Source organism: Amphibalanus amphitrite, unplaced genomic scaffold, assembly GCF_019059575.1.
Source record: "Amphibalanus amphitrite isolate SeventyFive unplaced genomic scaffold, NRLGWU_Aamphi_draft 000276F_arrow, whole genome shotgun sequence".
NCBI lineage: Eukaryota > Metazoa > Arthropoda > Thecostraca > Balanomorpha > Balanidae > Amphibalanus > Amphibalanus amphitrite.
In genome coordinates this window covers 604,715-617,164 of record NW_024881771.1, presented here as the reverse complement: position 1 = coordinate 617,164, position 12,450 = coordinate 604,715, and positions in this window count along the sequence as shown.

Below are 12,450 nucleotides of genomic sequence, written 5' to 3'. Positions count from 1 at the left end.
TATCGCGCAAAGTGACGGTGGATCCATCAAGCCTGATCGAGGAAGGGCCTGCCATAATTTGAAAGTCACCGAAGCAATTGACCTGGGGAATGGACGAGGATGTCAATTGCTTCGGTTACTCAAATTTAGCAGGCCCTTCCTCGGTCAGGATTGATGGATCCACCGTCACTTTGCGAGGTACAGTAGGTCTATTAAAAAAGTCCCCAGCACCAGTGGGCGCTGCCTTCGCTGAGCCGAACCCCCGTCTGCCTGTCCCATATCGCGCCGGGTTCAGGTCAGGTAGGGTCAGCGGGACCGCTCGGTCCGGCCCGCGGGCGGTGGACGGGCGGCCGGTAACGCTTTCCGCCAGCCAGCTGTAAAATCCAACAAACGGGACGACCACCGCTCAGCGCAGCGAAACTGGTGTTAAAGAATGGCAGTAGATGTTCATGGCCAAAATGATTATGAGATAGTCATTGTTAGCCCGTGCCCCACAGGAACGCCTAGACTCTCGCGCCCTGTTGGAGGGGAAATGGGGATTGAGCATCATTCTTATAACTCAGCTTTGGGTATTTAAGTGGTATTTGAAGTAGCGTCAAAAGTAGCAAAAAGAAGAAAAAAATACTTCAGCCAATTTTGGATCGGGTCATAGCCAGAGGTCATGTCACTAGAGGTCATCGATGGTAAAATTTTGCTTAGACAGGGTGCGTTGCGCGCACCGTGCATTGGGTTTCCAATTTCCATGGAAACATGAACAGACTCGGAAGCTCGCAACGCTAGCGTGGAGCCGAATTCATATCAACCGCCGCAACAATGCAGCAGCGCAGCGCAGCGTGCTGCAGCGCGGGGCCGTGAAACACCGCCCAGGGCTATCCATGTGTCAGAGCAATCCAACCACGTGATGGGCTTGGCCCCAGCGGAGCATGAGGTCCAGGACTCCCGCCCAAGCCCCCTGTCTCCCCCTAATTCCTATCATCCTTCCCACTCTGAAATCGACCGAAAGAGCCTAACCTAACACAACAATAAGCTCGTTTACCGCTACGTCTGAATTATTTTGTCAGATTTAATTAAGGTCAACGGCTTAGCATGCAAATAACGACAACTGCTACCATCGGTTTTATGAGAAAACCAATTGCTTTTCCTCAAACACTTTAAAGTTTTTAGCTTAAAACTTGCATGAAATTAATTTTACCAGCCTCGTGTTCCTCTTATCAAAACGCTTCGAATGAATCAAAAGTTGATCTTTAACCCTATTAGTGGCAGGCTCCTGGCTACCCCTTATTAGTGGCAGGGGGGGGGGGGCTGTTTACGACCCCCCCTTGATATCTCGAGATCTAACGGGCCGATTTTCAAAATTCAAACGGCATTCGATTTCCCTCAACGTGATCTACATTTCTAAAAAATAAAAATTAAAAAATGTCAATAGGGGGGGTAGAGGGGGGTAAAAACGGGCAAATTGCAGATACATTTTAGACTGTTTATCACGGCCAGGTTTCTGAACCAATCTTAACGCAACTTTTGCCGATCGATAGAGAATGAATCAGGAATTCACATGGATCCTAAAAATATGCATTTTCAAAAATCATAGGCGGATACAGATCATTGAGATTGGGGGTACACAAAAAGTATAGTAAAAAAGGTTTTTGTTGGTACTGTTTCTAAAAAGGGTGGTAATGGTCTTGTTATGTTATAATTTTCTTATGAGAGAACGACTAAAATTGTATTGGTAATGCATAGGCGGTGTCAGGGCACCTATGTTGGGAGGTAAAACATAACCCCCCTTTTTGGACGCCTGGATCCGCCTATTATAGCAAAAACGTGTCAAAAGAGGATGCACAATAACTGTATATGTTATCACATGCTACCTTTTATTCACTGTTCGTAAAACTGGTGAAGCATCGTGATCTTCGCCCCAATGACTCGCTTCACGAATAGGACCCCCCAATTCCCAGTGCTCTGGAGCCGCCCCTGGTAAAGTTATGAACTTGAAATTTTCAGGGAATGTGCCCAATTTAGTTTTAGGAAAAGTCAGAAAATTTCAGCATCGTAGCTTCAGCGGCTTCGGAGATATTCCCGAAAAACCTGAGGGGTGGATAAAAACAACCCCCCCCCCCCCCTGCCACTAATAGGGTTAAAGGTCACTTGAAAAATTTGGCCAAAGTTCAAAGACATGACCTGACCAGAAATGGTCATAATGCATAGCAAGATATTAGATCCGTATCGTGGAACTTTACAAACACTTCAGATGACTTCATAACTTAAGCATGTTTATCAAAAATAATTATTACATGCTCATGTATGTAAGCTGGGTGTGTGAACATGCTTACGAGTATGTTGAACGTAACTGACAATGTTCTGTTGGCCACAATTTCTATATTTAGTTTATCCTCCCAGATTTCATTCATATTTTTGTTGATGACACCTTGACGATGTCGAGAAAAACGCTTAGGAGATTTAACAGCCTGAGATACATTCAGTATAAGGAAGCTTCCGTCCTCGCTATCCTCAAGAAAAACCAATCCGCATCGCCCCTAGTCTTCATGCTTCCCTCTCTGGACTGGAGGTCACCCCACCAGCCAACCTGTAGTTGATGTCGGATCCATTCCAGGACACATAATCCTCTTCGGGTGACCGTTTGGGAGACGTCTGGACCGTCCCGAAAGGGCAATCGTCCCACGGGAACAGTCTCGCTTCCGCAGATCACTGTCGCTGGCTCGCACAACCAAATTACTACACCAGAGCATAGTTATGTCATAGCTCTGCAAGGGCCTTTTCAGACCGAAAAAGATGGCCCCCAACAAAACAAACAATTTTATCATTCAGTATTGTATCTCATCAAGCACCACATGTTATGCGTTCCGTCCAAAAAGCGCAGGTCAATTTTCTCCCATTGACTTGAGTGATCTCAAAATTGACCCGGCCTTTCTGTCAACAATGTCAAACTTGCAAAGCAAACGTTTCAAATACATAGGTATACTGTTGCCCATTAAAGGGACCCTCCCACCTTAACATTAGATTTGAGTTGACATAGCCAAAATGGGGTCCCTGGCTCACAATTACCGGTTTCGGCACTCACAACATCGAGAAATGCCTTAAATCAGAAATATTGAATTTCAAAATTGCAGCATTTTGATTCAGAGGGGCTAATGCATAGGAATACCCCTCTGAATGTGTGACGTCAGCGCAGATATCTAACGATTTTTAAATGTTTGACTAAAACGTTTTGTAGCACGCGGTGGTATATGCTGCTTTGCGCGCAACAAATGCCGCACTTTCAGCTGCCAAACTATTGCTTCCAAATAAAGTCGCTAGGAACAGCGGATATCCCAAAAAGTAAACAAAAGTAAAAGTCTAATATCTTGAAAACCGGTGAATATTTTTCGGTGAAATTTGGTAGATATTCGTTTTTGCTCTTTCTGAACCGAGCGACATCTTTTTCATGCCAATTCATAAACTTTTTTGAAGGTGGGAGGGTCCCTTTAAAATCGCTGAAAGTTCTGAAGCGATCGGTTAGTCGGTGTATCTAGATATGATGAGCAGAGGAACTTTCCTTGAGGTAGGTAAGGTCACTTGACGTGCCCTGGTGTTATAACCTTGAATTGAAAGACTTGGGTGGAAAAAATGGGTCATTTGAAATCTTAAGATGCTAGATTTTAACAATAATTGCAAACACTATCCCGGCCAAATAGTGAGTGAGAAGGGAGCGTTTCCCCAACCCCATGTTTAGCTCCTATAATTGAGCTAGCTGCTAGAGCCTCGCGGGAAAAAACGAGCGCTTGCGTCGTTACGTGACGCAGCGACTGGTACCCCATTTTAAAGGGACTATCCCACCTTCTAAAATGTTGTTAAAACCAGTTAAATTGTGCCCGACTTTATAGATTGGATGACCAGGAACACGGTTCTGGCATTTATTTTTCATTAAACATCTTAGGCTTCCCATATTCCAAACACAAACTTTCAAATATGTGACGTCACAGCCCAAAATTACCTCCTTCCCCAGGCCACATTACTGCCATAAAGCTGATTCTTTTTACTCTGTAGGCACCACAACAAAGTTCAGACCAAGTTTTAAGCGATTTTTCAACGAACAAACCCATTAAAATCAGAATGACTAAACGAGGTGACGTCACACTAACGATCGCTCCATGTTGAAGATAGGGCCTTGTACAAGGCCCATTTTCAAATGAAGGGAACGAATTTCCTCAACACCAAGAGGCCGCGGGGGTTGCAACCTAGATAGATAGTGGTTTCTGAACCTCGCCGCAAACTTGGCTATCTCAACTCAAACCCCATGTTAACCCTCGCCCCGTTGGGGGGGGGCCATTTTGGCCCCCCCTGTGGTTTTTCCTGAATAGCAAGAAAACGGCGGCGCGCAGCGCCGCTAAATTTTCAGTACCTTCCCGGGCATCAATTTGACACCTTCACACAAAATTTCAAGTCTTAGGTCATCTTAGGTCAGGAGTTATTGAGGTCAAACTGAGGTCATGTTAGAGCGAAAATGAGCAAAAAACATGCAATCTTTAAACGCTCACCAAATCTACAGTTATCAAGCAATTTCAAAGTTCTTTATATGGTCTAGTAGACAAAAAGCGGCGCTACAAAACTGCTGTCTCGGATTTTCAAAATTTTGGGTTTTTGACCCCCAAAAATTCAAAAAATTGATTTTTTTAGAAAACTTTTAAAAAATCCTAAAATTTTCCGAATTTCGAAATAACCGGAATATATATGCTAGTCCGTGCGCTCTTCTATATACATACCAAATTTCAGATCGATATCTCGTTTTTTGGCCAAGTTATAGCGAAAAAACTGTTCAAAAATGATGACGTCAAATTTTTGAACTCAATTTTTAGCGATTCTAGACCACGTACGGCAAAACAAAGACCACCATTGAACTCCCCGTGACAAGCTGCATCGATTCGATACCCATTTTATGCAAAAATATCAACTTTGAAATTTGACCTAATTTGACCTGACCTTGACCTGACCTTGTCGTACTGCGCTGTGGGTAGCGCGTGGCTGGACGGACGGTCCGTGACAATCTATTGATCTGTGGCTGATCTATTAGAGTGTCCGTCCGAGAGCCGTACGACGGCTGACAGAGCCTGGGGGTCGCGAACTGGTGTGGTAACCGTTACGCCCACCTGGGACGCCCGAGTCGGTACGGCACTTGCGGTGTCGTAACCGGATCGGCGGGAACCAGCAGAACGCTGTTGGACCGGCGGTGAAAGTCGGAACCGAGCACTCGCCCACCAGTGGGGCGTCTGGTCGAGCAGGTCTACCCGCTAAGGCAGCCTGAGCACGAACCAGTGGCAGGGTCCGATCAATGACCGTGGTCCGACCAGGGTGTCAGCGCAATGGCCAGTCAGAGGCGTCTTTAAGGGCGCAGAAGCCCACCTCGGTCGACTGTGGCCGGTGCAACCTAGTCAGGTCGTTTGTGTGAATCTCCGTGTTCTTCCTTCGCCTCAGAGTAGCCGCTCTTCTCCAAATGCCCGAGCCGTTTTCTATGTGTATTTGTCTTGTAGCGAACAGCAGAGTCGAGAAACGAATTGACAATGTCGCCGAAAACCGCGGTCACATGCTGGCCGTTCCTAGTACTACCAATATGCCCGCAGGCGCGGCGAGAGACAAGCTTAACGTATGAGTCACCGTCCGGCTGCCGGGAGAGCCCCTACCGCGACCTTTGCTCACAGTCATGACGTCACGACAATGGGCTCCTAAACGTACGGGCAGCGGCCGCCTCAGGGGTGCCGCCGTGACCTTTGCACGACACGTTCTATAGCGTATGGCACAGCGGTTACTAGAAAGGTTGAGGCCAGCGGCAGGCCGGTTTACAAATGGCAAACAAACTTGACGCGCAATTGACAACAGGTAACAGATTGATTAATAAAGCGGTGACAATATAAATGAAAATGACAATATGAAATGACAAATCGCATAGATGATCCCTACAGTACCCCCTCGCCAGACATGTCGCGGACAAAAGTGACATGGCGATATCTCACCGGAGGTCGTACGACGCGGCCGGAGCGGGTCGTCCGTAGTATCGGCTGAGGCTGCAATGGTGCAGCGTCAGCCCGAGCGACGGCTGCAGGGCGAGTTGGTGCGTCACCGTAGATCAGAAGCTCCGGGCCGCTGGGCTCATTGCTGAGCGGTGGCGCGGCCGGCGGGCCGCTGGACTGAGTACCGTGCGGCTGCACAGTCGGCAGGTCAGACTGTCGATGACCGGATTCGTCTGGTGTCTCCAGGAAGGCGGCCTTACACCGGTCGATGCTGATGACCTCCTTTTTCTGTCGACGGTCGATGGTGATGGTTTTGGTGGTCCTTTCGGTAACCGGGAACGGTCCGTCGTATGGAGCGTCCAGCGGGTAGCGGTGACAGTCCCTGCGCACGAAGACGTGTGTCGCCGTCTGGAGTGCCGTCGGGACGTACGTGGCGCGCTGGACCGGACGTGGGAGTGTCGGCCGCACCTGAGACATGGCGCGCTTCAGGTCTTGTACGAAACCGGCCGGTGATGCTGCTGAGGCTTGGCTGCTGATGAAGAACTCACCAGGAAGCCGCAGTGTGGTGTTGCCGGTATTGCTGCTGTTGTCTCTGCTGCTGCTGTTGCTGCTGCTGTTGCTGCTGCTGTTGCTGCTGCTGCTGCTGCTGCTGCTGCTGTTGTTGCTGCTGGACGGTCGAATGGTGCCTTGCTGGAGCATCTTGTTGAACTCGGCACGTGCGATTTGAAGGCGCTCCAGCGGGAGGCGTCGTGGCCGCTGGTACACCGGTGGACCCTTGGTGACGATGTGGTGCGTCACGTTGTGCTTCACCGGTGTTGGTCCAGGTTTTGGTGAGGTCACATCCGGGTACCGGGCGAGGACAGCTGCGAAGCGAGCAGCAGCCTGCTCCCGGACGAGACGCACTCCGATGGAGCACAGCCTTGACCGCTCGGCGCTGGCGCAGACGGTGCCGTCCCGCAGGAGACGCTGGTTGGCAACGTCCACGACGAGGTGATGTGCGGCCAGGAAGTCGGTGCCCAAGATGGGTGTGGTGACGTCAGTGACGAAGAATCGATGTTTCAGGCGGTGCTGCTGACTCAAGGTGACGTCCAGCAGGCAGGTGCCGTGCACCGCGATCGGTGAGCCGTTTGCCGCGACGAGCTGCTGGCCGACAGGAGCAGGGGTCAGCGTAGACCCGTTGGGCAGGCAGCGGCGAGGCAGCACGCTGACCTGCGCCCCGGTGTCGACTAGAAATTGCCGGTCCGTCTCCGTGTCCCTCACGAAGAGGAGTGGCGCGGCAGGAGGGGCGCCCGTGCTTTGCGCCATCAGCACGGGGCGCCTCAGTTTTCCGAGGCGATCCAGGAGCACGGCAACTTGCATCGGCGCGCTTGGGCGCCGAATCGCTGGTGGTACCAACACAGCGTGTCGTCGTGCGGCGGCGTTGAAGGACGAGCCGGTGACGGGCGGCGTGACTGGCGAGACGCTTGGCGCGGCCGGGAACGGCTGCGGTCGCGTCGCACGGCGTCCTCGAGTCGTCGGTTGCTGGCCTCCAGGCGCTCCATCTTAGCGACCAGGGAGGCGATGACGGTGTCCAGCGCAGGGGTTGCAGCTGGCGCTGGGGCTGTCACTGCAGCAGCGATGGGCGGTGCCGGCTGTGTGTACGGCTGTGCCGCGATCGCTGATAGCCGTGGGTCGGGTCCGCTAGCTTCCAGGTACCGGTCGGCCGCTTCTGCCAGTGCGTCAAGCGTGCTGTCGGCTGGCAGGAGGGCGAGGGCAGCACGGACGGGCTGCGGTAGCCGTTGTTGAAATAGGGTACGGAAGAGCTCCGTATCAACCGGGGCGTCCCCGGCTGCGGCAAGCTCGTTGCGCATTGAGCGCAACAGCGCCGTCGGCTTCTGATCGCCGAGCTGCTGGCGGCCGAGCAGGGCTTGTAGTCGGTCGGCGCGTGACTGTGCCAGGCGGGCTTGGAGCGCTGCACACAGCACGTCAAAAGACCGAGATGACCGGATGACGTCCTTGACCTGGACGGCGATGTTGGCGGGGAGGTTTGCGACGAGGAGCTTAAACCTCAGCTCGTCGGAGTCGACCCCGCTGACGTCGAAAGCGCACTGCACCTGCAGTAGCCACAGGTCGGGCTCTTCCGGAGAGTATGGTGGTAGCCGGAAGCTAGCCATGGGCCGATGAGTTGACTCGGAGGCTGAAGCTGGAACGCTGGCTGGGTCTTGAGCTGCGGCGCCGGACTGTGCGCTGTCCGCCGGCATGACGAGAGGCTAAGGTTGAACAACGGAGATCACGTCGGGGTCACCAATTGTCGTACTGCGCTGTGGGTAGCGCGTGGCTGGACGGACGGTCCGTGACAATCTATTGATCTGTGGCTGATCTATTAGAGTGTCCGTCCGAGAGCCGTACGACGGCTGACAGAGCCTGGGGGTCGCGAACTGGTGTGGTAACCGTTACGCCCACCTGGGACGCCCGAGTCGGTACGGCACTTGCGGTGTCGTAACCGGATCGGCGGGAACCAGCAGAACGCTGTTGGACCGGCGGTGAAAGTCGGAACCGAGCACTCGCCCACCAGTGGGGCGTCTGGTCGAGCAGGTCTACCCGCTAAGGCAGCCTGAGCACGAACCAGTGGCAGGGTCCGATCAATGACCGTGGTCCGACCAGGGTGTCAGCGCAATGGCCAGTCAGAGGCGTCTTTAAGGGCGCAGAAGCCCACCTCGGTCGACTGTGGCCGGTGCAACCTAGTCAGGTCGTTTGTGTGAATCTCCGTGTTCTTCCTTCGCCTCAGAGTAGCCGCTCTTCTCCAAATGCCCGAGCCGTTTTCTATGTGTATTTGTCTTGTAGCGAACAGCAGAGTCGAGAAACGAATTGACAATGTCGCCGAAAACCGCGGTCACATGCTGGCCGTTCCTAGTACTACCAATATGCCCGCAGGCGCGGCGAGAGACAAGCTTAACGTATGAGTCACCGTCCGGCTGCCGGGAGAGCCCCTACCGCGACCTTTGCTCACAGTCATGACGTCACGACAATGGGCTCCTAAACGTACGGGCAGCGGCCGCCTCAGGGGTGCCGCCGTGACCTTTGCACGACACGTTCTATAGCGTATGGCACAGCGGTTACTAGAAAGGTTGAGGCCAGCGGCAGGCCGGTTTACAAATGGCAAACAAACTTGACGCGCAATTGACAACAGGTAACAGATTGATTAATAAAGCGGTGACAATATAAATGAAAATGACAATATGAAATGACAAATCGCATAGATGATCCCTACAACCTTGACCTGACCTTGACCAAAACGTGACCTAAGCTGGCCCCAAAGGCTGCCTGACCCACATAATCGCATTTGTCATGTAAAATGGACCATAAAACATGTATCACACGACACTTTCATATTGTGACCCCCCAGTGACCTGACCTCTGTGACCTGACCTGGTATCAGTGACCTTAAATAGCAAAATATGTGTTTGAAGAACATTTCCCCATAGATGATTTTCAATGAAATGCATTTGACTCGATTTTACAACGAATTTCTTGAAATGCCTGTAAACGGTGAAAATTGGACCTTTGACCTGACCTGTGACGTCATCGGTTTGACCTAGGTCAATAAAATTGGGTCACAAGGTAGTTCCCTGATAGGGCTATCCAACACCGTTTGCCGCTTGTCGCTAGGTTGCGTGGTTCTCGAGATCTTAGGGGGGGGGGGGCCAAAATGGCCCCCCCAACGGGGCGCGTTGCTCGGCAGAGCCCAACGGGGCGCGGGTTAAAGGTGGGATAGTCCCTTTAAAATATCAGTGACTTCTTAGGGCAGGTCAAGGGCCCCAAGGCATTTGATCGGTTTTTTGGAAAATAGCTAAACGCATTATCGTCATTTCGATACAATCGTGTTTTCTGTTCTCAAACGCGTCGATTTATAGATTTTTTGTTTAGGTGAAGCAATTTAGGATGTTTACCTCAGGTCAATGTCATGTTAGGGCAACGCAGATCACGAAGCTGTTGAAAGGAGGACATGTTGCATAACATTTGATTCGGCAAGTCTTGCAAAGTCCATTGATGGCTGTCCCGACTGGCTAGCTCATTTTGGTCGAGAGTTATTGACGAAACACTCCTATGACCCTAGTGACGTCATAAATGACGTCACGCAAGGTGAACAATGCAAAAGTGAAGCATTAGACCTTGCCAAGAATGTATGAAGTCACGATTTCATGTGCTTGAGGTATAGTTTCAGATCATTCCCGACGTCAAATTAACAGTTTCCATAATTCCCCATTATGCTTATATGACACTAAGTGCATTGCGGATTTGCATTATTTTATAACCGACAACCGTGCAGAGGTTTACTTAAGACGTCATAGTTAACCCGCGCGGGGCTGGGGTCTCCAGCCGAACGCGCGGGGCTGGGGGGGGGGGTAAATTTTACCCCCCCTGTTATCTCCCGAACTAATGGTCCGATTTGGAAAATTCAAACGCCAATCGAAAGCTCTCATCACGAACTACTAAAAACATGTATTTAATTTAAAGTTTGAGGTCAAGGTCAAGGTCAGGTCAAGGGTACAAATTGCAAGTTTCCACAGTATCGGCCTTGCACCGTAGTTGGCGAAGAATGGAGTCATGGACTGAGACTGATCGCCCAAAACGTGTTCTTAGGCTACCAAGACAATATTAGTTGCATACAATATCATTCAGAGGTCAAGGTCAAGGTCAGGTCAGGTCAGGTCAGGTCACCAAAAAACAAAATATAGAAAAGGGCATGTGCGACACATGTTTTATGGGTCATTTTACTCATAGAATTCAATAGGCACACTCAATAAGTGATATGGACCACCTCTGGATGAATTTCAGGTCGAGGTCAGGTCAAGGTCAGGTCAAGTGAGGTCAAATTTTGAAGTTGGTTGTTAAGGCCTAAAAAGGTGTCTATCTGATGCAGTTTTTCACGGCGAATCGAATGGTGCTATTTTTGTTTCCGTACGAGGTCTAGAACTTCCAAAAAAGTCATTTTTCTAAAAATTTGTGTGTCGTGACGTCATAAAATTTTGAATAACTCCCACATTTTTGAACCGATTCTTCTAAAATTTGGTATGTAGGTGCACATAGACCACTTCTCTGACATATATTCCGGTTTTTTCGATAGACTCAAAATTTTGGATTTTATAATGATTTTCCAAAAAAAATCAGTTTTTTGAAAAAATTTAGGCCAAAATCCAAAATTTTCAAAAAACCGAGATAGCCATTTGATAGACAAAGTAAAATTACGTATAACCTTTTTTGTTACGTCTTGATTCCTTTAAAAATGAAGATGTTAGCGGCGTTTGAACTTTTGCCGTTTTTGAGGCGAAAATGGCGAACATGACGTCACTAAAACGTCAATTTCTCAAAAATTTTCCGACGGATTTCGCTCAAATTTTCAGGGAAGGTGTCAAATTGATTTAAGAAAAGGTACTGAAAGTTTGGCGGCGCTGCGCGCCGCCGTTTTTGTGATATCGCAAAAATTCGCGAGGGGGGGTAAAATTTACCCCCCCCAGCCCCGCGCGGGTTAAGTGACCTGACCTGAAAACGTGGTTGATGTCAAGTGATCCGGCTTAAATGAAATGTAAGGCGTGTGAAATGTCAGCCTTCTATCATCAGTGTGCTTTGAGCTACCGCAAAAAATACATGGTGGCGGCATCCACCCCTTCTTCTCGGCCGGCGAGGGTTAAACCTCGCTTCGAATTATTGCAGATAATGATGCGACCGAAAACAAAGCATTTATCTGTGTCTAGAACGGCCGCTGACTTGTTGGACAAGATCCCCAATCTTAATTCGCTAGATGGGAATAAAATACTCGGTATGTGATACATATAGTTATACCTCTCGATTTGCCCTCGCGCTAAGTCTATTCTAATCATCACTGTCGCTTTTTTATCCGAGATGATGTCGCCGCTAAACGGGTTGTTTTGTTTGCTTGCTTGCGTTGAATGGCCATTACGAATTATTGAAGGATTATGATAAAATAGGAATGAGGCAAGGGAGGATATGCACTGCAGGTGTTTTAATTTAGATCACAAAGGCATCATTTCCGGCATCGTGCAGAGTCATTATCTTCCCCTCCTCTGCACTGCGGCATCTCTGCGCCCCACACACGGCGTCCTCACTCCACAGCCGGCCGCCGCCAACTGACCCACTCGCCGGGCGCCGCGACCTGACCCGTGTCGCTGCCGCGGCCTGCGCAATAGAGTCGGGGCTGGAATCCGGGGGTTCGGCCGGCCGGCCGCCTCTGGAGCGGGGGACTTTTTTTAGTAGACCTACTGTACTTTTAAGACAGACTGTACTTATCATTTGACCATCCCATCAATTATCAGTGTAACAAAGAGCTACCGAATAGCAAGATTACTTTACTAACCAATGCCCAATAGGACAACAGGGGGAGGAGGGAAGGTTTCGGCTCCATACATGATAATATATGTGCAAAGATCAAAGGCCATTGCAAACATATATCGCTTATCCACTACCATCGTAG